The sequence below is a fragment of the Selaginella moellendorffii genome, unplaced genomic scaffold (genome assembly GCF_000143415.4).
Source record: "Selaginella moellendorffii unplaced genomic scaffold, v1.0 SELMOscaffold_0, whole genome shotgun sequence".
Lineage (NCBI taxonomy): Eukaryota > Viridiplantae > Streptophyta > Lycopodiopsida > Selaginellales > Selaginellaceae > Selaginella > Selaginella moellendorffii.
Genome location: NW_003314261.1, coordinates 3,491,975 through 3,503,566, shown reverse-complemented (window position 1 = coordinate 3,503,566; position 11,592 = coordinate 3,491,975).

Below are 11,592 nucleotides of genomic sequence, written 5' to 3'. Positions count from 1 at the left end.
AGGCAACTTGCTGTGCTGCCTCCTTACACTCCAGGTACGTCTTCGGCTTAAACTTCAAAATCTCATTACGAGAAAGTGAACTTAAACCCTCCAGGAAATATTCTGAGCATCTGTATCACTCATATTTGCAATTATAATGTGCTTCTAAGCAAACGCATTAACATAATGCATAAGGTCCCCTCGCTACTTTAACCATTGCAGCTCCGCACGAAGTCTCAGACCAAGATCATCTGGCAAGTATTCCTTACGGATACGAGACCGCATCTTGGTCCAACTTCTAGTCTGCCCTTTTTCAGCACACACCTTGCACCACCAAGTTTTGGCATGATCAGTGAGAAAGGATTGCGTGCACGCAACTTTCGTATGATCATCTATGTCTGCCGCTATGAAATAATTTTCCATATTGTAGACCTAGTCTTCTAAAACCTAATAGTCCCATATGCCTTTGAAATTTTCGAAGGCTTGAACTTTGAAACTCGTGCAACCGGGGCTGGCTGTAGAACTTCATCGTCCTCAGAACTTGAGGAGCAATCCGGTTGCTTAGGCTTAGCTGGTTTAGCTATCTCAGCTTCTTTCTTCCTCTTCTTGTTCTCCTTCTTCAATTTGCGAATCTTCTTTCACAAATTCTCAATCTCAACTTCCTGAGCTGTATATTGCAATGCTGTAGCATCTAGCTCTTCCTCTTCTAACTCAGCCTCAGCCTCTTCCGCAGCATCTCTAGTAGGAGTTTCCTCCTCTTGATTTGCCCATCTAGAGGTTTCAGCATCATCAGCACAGTTCCTCTTCACCATTTTGCTAATTGCATGCATGCCTCTATCAATAACTGAACATGCATATAACGTTCTTAACGAATGGTGCAATCCAACTAATCCTACACAAGTCGCTTTGGATTTACTAGAAAAGTCTCTGCCTATGCAACTTGAGTCAGAAAATCCGACAAAAGTTGGATAGCAATCACTGAGACAGTTCCTCTGATACCAAGTGAGCGCACCTGAATTTGGAGCTGAACTCCAAGCCCATTGTGCTACGAAACGTGGGTCCAGTACAATCCCATGAGCACCAACTCCCCATATCCAGCACCTACACGCAAAATGGTGTCAGACAGACGAAGTCTGGCACAATTTTGGCATACCGGTGGCCTAACGCGAGGAGGAGGGTACCCCACCAACTAGAGTAGCATGGAGTTTGGGCTTAGACTCAAGCTAGACGCAGAACAAGGAGCGACACAGCCTAGTAGGAGCCAAACTAATGTCTCAGGTGATCAGACATGCATTCCAACCACTATCCTTACTATACATTTGGAACCCCCTATACCCCCTATACCCCCCCCCCCCCCCCCCCCCCCCCCCCCTTCCCCTTGAGGAACATACGCTTTGGGCTTTCACCCTAAGCCTCCCTTAGTACCAGGAGTTAGTCTCTAGGACAAGCTTGAAACTTACTAAATATAGAATGGTGCTAAGTTGCAAATTTGGACACGGGACGAACACCATTGTGTTTAGATTGATCTCTACATTCCATAGATATGCCAAAGGAGCTAATCTAGACACTTTCCATAAATAGCTTTTGGGACCGAAATAAGACCAACACAAAGGGCGTGATAGCGAGGGTGTTTGGCAGACACAGTAAGCTATCATCCAGTGATATTGAGGGACTAGTCTCAATATGCGAGGGTTCTTATCACTAGCAAGTGCAAGACAAAACGAGACGAGAACTCCTTACCGGGCTAAGTATGCTTAGCTAATAGTATGTAGGAATTCTGTCCTTATGCTCATCCGGTCTAAGTACACTTGAAATGCCCAGTTAACTCCACTAGCACAAGAGGGGCTATCAAAGGGATCCAACTGTATCGACCTCCTACTGTCATGGCAGTAAGAAAAGAGTGTCCGTAAGGATTGGTTGACAAGTATCTTTCGATACCCGAAGTTACATTCACAACACCAAGCCAGTCTGCTCACTGAGAGTGCATAACCACCAAAATATGAGTGTCCTCATATTCCAAACTATCACCACACCCTAGTGATTTAGGACTCGAACCTAAGCACTAAAGGGTTGAGACTTGAACCCAACCTTTGTATATGCATTTACGGATGGTGTCACCCAGGATCCAAGACTATGTAAAGACATGTCCCACATGTTAGCAGGTCAAAGCCGTGACTAAGGCTAGTGGGGGCTTGTTGCAAAGCATCCCAATTCCAGATCGTCCGTGGAAATGTCTTATGATGGACTTTATCACGAGACTCCCCCCAAGAGAGGGGTTTGATGCAATAGTCGTGGTGGTGGACTGATTTTCGAAAATGGCACATTTCATACCCACCACAATGAGGACACAAGTCCTTAAAATGGTAGTTGGGGCTACCTTTTGTAAATGCTAGAACAAACCCAAGGAGTTGGGGGTGTATTTAGAGGATTGAGTTGATATTCTCATCATATGAATGGATAGTCCTAAGGGGCAAAGGTAGCCTATAGGGAACGGAAAATAATCAAGTGTTAGAGTAATACTTGCAAAGATGGTCCTTATGTGTGGGATGTGAATACAAGAAGTTGTATTCTAGCGAACTGGCACCTCAAAAGTAGAATTTTGTGGGTCATCAGATTAGCAAAGTCCAAAGAAGCTAGATGACTCAAGTAGAGTCAAGGAATAGTCCTAAGGGATTGGTAAAAACATTTGGACTAAGGTGTGTTGAGCCCCACAAAGGATGGGGAGGATCATAAAATCTAAGTATGAGAATAGTGGGTAACTTATTGATGGCAAAAGGTGCCATACTTAAGTCGTGGGAAAAGTGTTCCCAGAGGAAAACAACTTTGATACAAAGTTGTGTGAACTCTATGATATGTGCTAATAGATATTTGATATGAGAAACAATGATATTATTCTTGGCAAAGACCTAAACACAAGTAATAAGTGTCATAAAGGTAAGCTCGTGGAACCGATCATGTGGAGACACTGAATGTGCTAAAGTGTGATGCCTTGAGGTCAAGTTAGCAGGTTCATAAGAACCCCTTCCCAAATGAATCCTAATGGAAATGGGAATGGCATAGCCTAAGCTGGAAAGCATGCACTTGGAATGTGATGACCCAAATAATGATGGAGGTGTGGAAGCACCAGTAATGAATTGTAGGACTTGACCACTATGAGGCAACTAAACAAAAGGTGCAAAATAATAATTGATTAAAATGATAGAAGGTAACTACTCAATACTTCTTATTGGGATAAGGAAGTTAGATATACCCTTATGGAGGATAAATTACTTATGTTGCGATATAGTAAGTCAATGTCGTAAAGGGAATAGTCATTGTCAAAGAAGGCCATTATTAGTACACCCAAACACTCTAAAACACTAGTGTTATAAGAGCATTAGATAAGGCCCAAGGGATTAAATCCCTAGTGAATGATGGATAGGAGATGCTATCCAAGTGTTTAAGATTGTAGAGACGAGAGAAGTCTGTCTATTTGAATTGGACAAAACCAAAAAGGGATTTTGGCAAGGCTAGCAATAGACATATAAAGGCCCATATGTAGCAATCTTAATCCTGGTGTATGGGATTACAAAGTGAGCATATCCGGATTAAGGAACCACTCTCTAAGCCATTCAGTAGGTTCATCCCTAAGAATACTTGCTAATGCATGGTAGAAAGTGCAAAGCTATTGATCCTCCTAATTTGGAGGAGAATAACCAAAAGAAATGTGTGGAGCCAAAAAGCAAGTAATAAAGGGATAGAACCAAACCATAGGAATCAAAAAGCATAACCAAGGGTGGTTATACAAGTTAGGAGTGGGGAATCAAGTGGGTGCTTGAGCGTGTTAATAGTAGCAACTATGATGCTATAGAAAGTCTGAAAAAAATGGAACTATCCATGTTAGACTATATAGCAATTAGAAAGCTTGCGAAAGGAGAGGTTTTAGCAAACTAAAGGACAAAGTTCCTTCAAAGTTCCCAAAGACAATTCTAGGTAGCTTAGTACCCAGAAAGACAAGTATAAATGGTTCATAGAACACGCGAAATCAAAGTGGCACAACAGAAGTATGGTCTTGGAGCTTGCTATAAAGTAAAGCTATCAAGGTTGGGGAAATAGTTCTCGAGTGTTCAAAAGGATGGCTTTGGATGAAAGTTGATGGTTAAGGACTTTCATGCTTATGCATGAACCATGTTACTGTGGTCGGGAGACTTGCTAAGCGAGGTTGACAAGTCGGAGGAACAAATACCCTAATTGAAGGTGCTAACTTCAAAAGGGGGTGGCTCATGAGGTCAAGCATGGAGGAGTCCATGCATGATCACAGACTTACCAAGTGAGAGGACTGGGCAGTGTGGAGGAACTAAGTTCCTAAGCTATGATCGGTAGCGCGCTTTAAGTATAAGTTGGTGCACTGGCATGGGGAGTCACGCCAAGCCTTATCTGGCCAATGGTACTTCCTCTTGAGTAAGCCCATTGTCTTGGGCACTCCGCCGTGTCCCACAAGAAGTCCGTCATGACACTCTTCTAAGGCTACCTTCCTTAGTTCCCCTTTTGGAACATACACCCTTGTTTGCTTGTAATAGATGAGTCCGTTGCGTTCCGCATAACCTGTTTTCTCTTCCGTTAGGACCTCACCTTTCTGGTGAGCTTCCCGTGCTTCTAGATTCCTTAGCAACACTTCTTGGGCTAGACCATCGTTCTCATATGTTGTCCGCACATCGTCCCAAAAGGTTGCTGTCATGCTGGATATTGCCAACCTTAAGCTCGCTTTTCGACTTAGCGCATCCACCACGATGTTGCTCTTCCCAGGCTTGTACTGAATTTCACAATCAAATTCGGCCAAGGCATTGGCCCACCGACCTTGTTTCCCTCTCAGGTCGGGCTGTGACAAGAAGTGTTTCGTTGCCACATTGTTCGCGTAAACGTTGAAGTGTCTCCTAAGGTAGTGTCGCCACTCCTTGAGTGCCTTGACCACCGCAAACAATTCCTTCTCATGGGCAGGCCACTTCCGTTGAGCCTTGTCCAACTTCTTTGAGAAGAATGCTACTGGATGGTTGTCTTGCTTCAGAACTGTGCCCAATGCAAAGTCTGAAGCATCCGTTTCTACCTCAAAGTCCTTACAAAAGTCTGGTAATGCCAACACGGGAGCCTTCCTCAACTTCCCTTTGAGGTGGATGAATGCCGCCTCGCATTCCACTGTCCATACCATTTTCCCTTTTCTTGTTTGGTCCGTTAAGGGCAAGGCTACTCTCGAATAGTGTCTGATAAACTTTCGGTAGTAGTTGCATAGCCCCAAGAATGCCTTTAACTCATGTACATTCGATGGTCGCTCCCATTCCTGGATCGCTTGGACCTTCTCCGGGTCCACCTTGAGCCGTCTTGGCCCACCACATGCCTGAGAAACTTTACCTCTTGTTGAGCAAAGTCATATTTGCTCTCTTTAGCATACAGTTTGTGTTCCCTTAGTTTCTCAAACACCTTTGCCAAGTGTTTGGCATGCTCCTCTAGCGTCTTGCTATAGATCAGGATGTTGTCGATATAGACGACCACCAAGTGATCCAGATAGGGTACAAAGATATGGTTCATTAACGCCGAAAACGTTGCCGGCGCATTGCACAGCCCAAAGGGCATCACCAGAAACTCAAAGCTCCCATACCTAGTTCGACAGGTTGTCTTCTCGACATCTTCCTCTGCTACCCTTATCTGGTAGTATCTTGACCTCAGGTCAATCCTCGAGAAGTATTTTGCCTTTCTCAACCTATCGAACAGGTCCTCAATCCTTGGCAAAAGGTACTTGTTCTACTTTGTATACTTGTTGAGCAACCGGTAGTCTATGCACATGCACATAGATCCATCTTTCTTTTTCACAAATAACACCGGCACCCCATACGGCTACTTGCTCAACCTAACATACCCTTTGTCCACCAACTCCTCTAGTTGGCACTTGAGCTCCTCGAGTTCTTTTTCGTTCAAATGATAGGGGGGATGAACCACTACCTCAGCACCCTTGACCAGCTCAATCTTATGTTCTATTAGCCATGTGGGGGGCAACCCCGCCGGTAGTTCCTCCAGCATGGTATCTTGGAATTGGTCCAACACCCGCTAAATCACTAAAGGTACTTCTTCCGTTCTTGTCTTTTTGTCACTCTTCACCGAGAGTAAGCACAAAAATGCTGCCTTAGTTCCTTTAGTGAGTTGTCCTCTCGTGGACATCAGATTTAAGCAAGAATCTTTGGCCTTGCTTTGCCCTACCTTTAGATCTTGGGCCTCCACCCTAGATCTTCTTCCTTGGGCATTTGCCAGTACCACAAGGTTTCTACCTTGTCCATGTAGGGCTACTACGAACCGATTGAACCAATCCATTCCGAAGATCACGTCAAATCCCACCATGTCTAACACAGTGAAATCCATGTCCACTTTCCAAGTCCCTACTTCGACTCTCGCTTGTCGAAGTACCTCATTGGTGCTTTGGCTACTTTGAACAAACTCTATAGTCCTTGGTTCGCCTGGCCACTGCATCGTTAGTCCAGCTTGCCGGACTATGTCTGCAACCACAAAATTATCTGAAGCACCCGTGTCAATAATGATCTTAACAAAGCTACCTCCGAGCTTCCCTCGGAGGGTTAGTAGATGTCGTGAACGACTCTCTACCAAAGTTACTCGTGTAATGAGTAACTTTGAGTTAGGGACTGAATCACATACCTCAGTTTGGACTTCACCCGACTTGATGGCCATATTGGCTCTAGCCTTCTTCGGGTAAGGACATTCCCTCGAAAAGTGTCCCGCCTCACCGCAGTTGTAGCATACGTTGTTTCCCACACTGCTATACGACTTGACCTTCTTATCCGCGGGTTTGTCTCTTTTTGCTTGACTCCCCTATGTACTCACTCGCTGGCCACTGGATTTGCCTTTCTGAAACCCCGAGGACTCATTCTTAGAAAAACTCTTCTTGAATTTCCCTTTGCTATACGTTCCCCTTGGTTTAGCCCCTTTGCTAAACATGGGCCCCGACCCCATCGTGTTCCCCTTTCGTAGGTTATCTGTAAGCGACTAATTTTTCCATTCTACTTTAGTCACTTAACCACACCTCTGACCACTTGGAGGAGTCCCATTCACAACCTCCTTAAGTCCAATTCAAGACTTGGGACCTGCTAGTCCCGAGAATGGCATCCATGCCACTCATTTCTTGCACTTGGTCCAAGTGCTCCATGTGTCCAGTCCCAAGACCGACACCCAAAGGTACCACTGACATATTGGCCCGTTACGCTAAGGCCATATCCATTCACCTTTGCCGCACTAGTGGTCTAATACCACTTGCATCACATTTCCGTCTCTCCAAGACTGGGCCATCTGTCCATGAGTGGTCATCCAAGATCCACTCCTTAGCATCCTTAGGATGCCCACAAACATGGGGAATAGCCTTCCCCAATATCCCTTTGTCAGTTCCTACCAAGTCTCTTTTCTGTCTATGGCCATGTTTGCCGACACTGCCACTAGATCAAGGCCCACAGGCCCGACCACTAAGTCCCATGGTCCTTTGGGACTTCCTCACCATGTGACTGTATCCTTAGTCTAGAGGACTGCTCCTCCTCCTTTCCCCCCATTTGGGACTCCTGGACAACATTTTGGAATACCGTGGGCCTATGCGAGCCCCGTGGGTACTCTCCCCACCTTCTGCCTTTAGGTGCTCTAGCCATGGGCTTAGAGCGAGGTTCCGTTGAGCCATGCATGGTATCCAAGTAGGTAGTGCCACCCACACTTGGATTAGGAGCATCGGCCAGTCGATCTCCCGGGGGAACTAGAGTCGACTCTTGAATACTTCACCAAGCTACCCCGCTTGTCAGTCCGTATTCACTCTAGTCTTGGACTTCCCAGTGGTCAGTTCATCACCCAACACTGGGTCTGGCCTTCCTGGGCCAAACTGGCCTTTCCTAGCCAAACTGGCTCCACTGCAGTCCTCCCCCTCACTATACTTTTGGAGCTCACCAAACCCCCCAGGGTTTGGGAGACGAACGCTTTGGGCTTTCACCCTCTCAGACTCAGACTCGGACTCGGACTCGGACTCGGATTCAGACTCGGACTCGGACTCGGACTCAGGCTCGACCTCGGCCTCGGTCTCGGTCCCGGTCTTGGTCTCGATCTCGGTCTCGGTCCCGGTCTCGGTCTCGATCTCGGTCTCAGTCCCGGTCTCAGTCTCGATCTCGGTCTCCGTCCCGGTCTCGGTCTCGACCTCGGACTCCATCTCAGGTCCTTCTCGGACTCCATCTCGGGTCCATCTCAGACTCCATTCTCGGGCTCTGTCTCGGTCCATCTCGGACTCCATCTCAGGTCCATCTCGGACTCCATTCTCGGGCTCTGTCTCGGTCCATCTCAGACTCCATCTCGGACTCCATCTCGGGTCCATCTCAGACTCCATCTCGGGTCCATCTTGGACTCCATCTCGGACTCCATCTCGGACTCCATCTTGGTCTCCGTCTCAGGTCCATCTCGGACTCCATCTCGGGTCCATCTCGGACTCCATCTCGGTCCATCTCGGACTCCATCTCGAGTGATGTGTTGGTCCTTTTGGGTCCCTTTTTGAGGCCTCGCTTATTGCCCGCTTCATGCTCATTCCTTGAGCACTCCATTGGGAGTTCCACTCTTGCTCTCGACCTTTCAAGTCGGAGCCTTTTAGTCCAAACGTGTTACGCTCGTTTGGCTTTTGCTTCGGCCACTACCACGTGGCACCCTTTCGGCTCCACTTTGGGGCCTAGGGATTTTGTGTCTCACATTATCGTTGAAATGCACCTTGATGGTCGCATCAGCTGCTTCCTTGTAGTTGGTTGGGTTCCAACGCATCACCTCACCGCGAGCCCAGATTTGCAAACCTGATATGAAGGCATGGAACGCATCCATATCCCCTATGTCCATGACAAGTATCCTCTTTGCCACAAACCCATTCATATATTCTTGAATGGTTCCGTTCTGCTTCAGCCTACTCAACTCGTCCCTTAGATGCAGAGTAGCATTTGGAGGAATATAAGTCGCGCGGATCCTCACCTTCATCATTTCCCAAGTGGCCACCGGTCCTTTGTTGGCCTTTGTCATTCTCCACCAAGACTTGGCATTATCTGCTAAGTATGGTTTTGCACATGGGACCTTCTCCGAGCTCAGTAACCGCAACGCTCGGAAGTAGTCCTCCATATCGTAAAACCAATCCTCCACCACCTTATAGTCATTCACTCCCTTGAAGACCGGTGGGGGCTTTGGTTTGTACTTGGAAACTACTTGAAGGACTGATTCCACTTCGGTTTGTTCAACCTTGTCTGGTTTTGCCTCAGTCCCTGCCAAAGGGTCCGCACCTTCTACACTGCCAGCATCCGCAGTCTTTCTCTTTTTCTTCCGCTTCTCGTCACGCTTTAGCTTGCGTAGGAGAGTCTCTAGCAGGGCATTGGTCTGTGCCAATTGACCTTCTAGAACGTCCAATCGAGCCTTGGACAACCGAACCTCGCCACCGGACTCCTGTTTGGAAGTTTCTTCACTGGAGTTCTCCTCATGCAAGGATTCCTCATCCATAGCCTCTTGTTCGACCGGAGGCTCCAGCTCTGGCGGAGGTTCCGTCTCCGCCTGGGTTCGCTTACACCCTGCCTTTGCCATCTCCCAACAATCCGCCTCTATCCTTCGCTAGAACTGAGGAAGAGGTTCCCATACCAAATTGTAAGCCACAAATTTTTCCTTTCCAATTTGCCAGCTTACCTCGTCTATCCAACCAACACTGCCTTGGCTTGTGCTAAGTTCCCTTGCCAAGGTTCCCGCCTATTGTACTAGCTCCTACTTGGTTTCAGGTACTCACTACATGAGCAACAGAGCGTTACCCATCCATCCACGGATTCCCAAATCTTTCCTAATCCCCCTCCCAGTGTTAGACTGGACTTAAGGTTTGGTTACACTCCCCGTAGGCACAAGTAGCCAAGCACACCAAGCCTCCATGTTCCTAACACCCCTTGGTACAACAAGACTTGATCATGGGACCCTCTAAATCCCAAGCCTTGGGTGCAACGCTTGCTTCAGGACATCGGGGCAAAACACTATGGCCTAACGGCCTGGTATGGGTACCTTTACCCCCCCACTTCCATCCTGAAGGGAAGGCCCAAGCCCCTAGGAAGGGCGAGGACCAATAAGCCACAAAGTACTCAAGTGGGGCACCACTCCACATGAGCCGGGAGCACCGTAGTTGGTTTCCCTTTCCGGAGTGGGAGCTGCTCTTGAGCACTTCCCTGGGTGGCCCCTCCGGCACCACCCAAGCCCATGCTCACTCCCACCTAAGGCACCTTGGCCCTAGTCTCAACCTTAAGTCAGTTTGGAAGCACCACTGAAGAATTCCTTCAAGACTGGTTCCTAGACCTCACTATCCCTACTATACTTTTGGAACCCCCTGCAGCCCCCCCCCCCCCCCCCCCCCGGGAGATGCACGCTTTGGGCTTTTACCCCTTGACCCATATTAGTATTTGGACTTAGTCTAGAATTCGATCTCGGACTCGATCTCGGACCCGACTTCGAACTCGGCCTCGGACTCGATCTCGGACTTGACTTCGAACTCGACCTCGGACCCGATTTGGATCTCGGACTTTGTCTCAAACTCGGTCTTGAACTCGGTCTCCAATTCGGCCTCGGACTTGATTCCGGACTCTATCTCGAACTTGGTCTCAGAGTTGGTCTTCGACTCGATCTTCGACTCGGTCCTATCCGATGAACTCTTTGTCATTTCGGTTATGCTTTCGAGGATCCTTTAGCCTACGACACCTTGGGGAGTCGGTTCCTTACACGTAGCCATACACTTGGCCCTCACATAATTAATTTTTCAAAATATTTATAGATTAATTATTCTAAATTATGTTTTTTTAATTTGTTAAAATGTTTTATATATCATACAACTCCCTTGCTGCTTCAAATGAAATATTCATTAGAAAATTTATTTTAACCCTACTCTAATATTTATTTTAGTATATATTATTTATGAGTTAGTTAAATCTATATTTTATAATGAGAAAAAATATTTATATGAGTATTCATATCTCTTTGAAGTTTAAAGGAAAACTATATATTTAAAAATTTTGAAGTTTAAATTCATAAATTCAAGTATCAATTTTGCAAAATGTTTGTTTTGAGTTGTCATAGTATTTCTTTAATTGTATATGTAAGATTTGTTGGAAAGGATGTTTAATTACATTGTCAAGAATAAGAGGAAGACTTTAATATAGCTAATTTAGCCAAGGAAAAGCTAGTGTGATTAAAGAAGGTTATACCTATGTATTGGGTGATAATATAACTATTGAGGAGTAATTATATTGTATAATAACATTTTAATTTACTTTTATTTCACTATATATAGGTTGTTTAGTGAATATATTATAAAATTACTTAATTTTTAAAAATTATTTTAACTTTATATAATACTTAATGCGAATGTGCTATTAAGATATTGCATCTATATATAAAGTAGAAGTATTAATTTTATTAAAGGTAAATGATCTTGGTGAGATTCTCAAAATTCCTAAAATGCTTGAAGAAGAATATCTTTGAGAGTGACTTTTTTTTATGATAACGCCTAGTTTGTTAATGTTTAAATTAATATTTAATTAAAGTTTTAAAAATTTA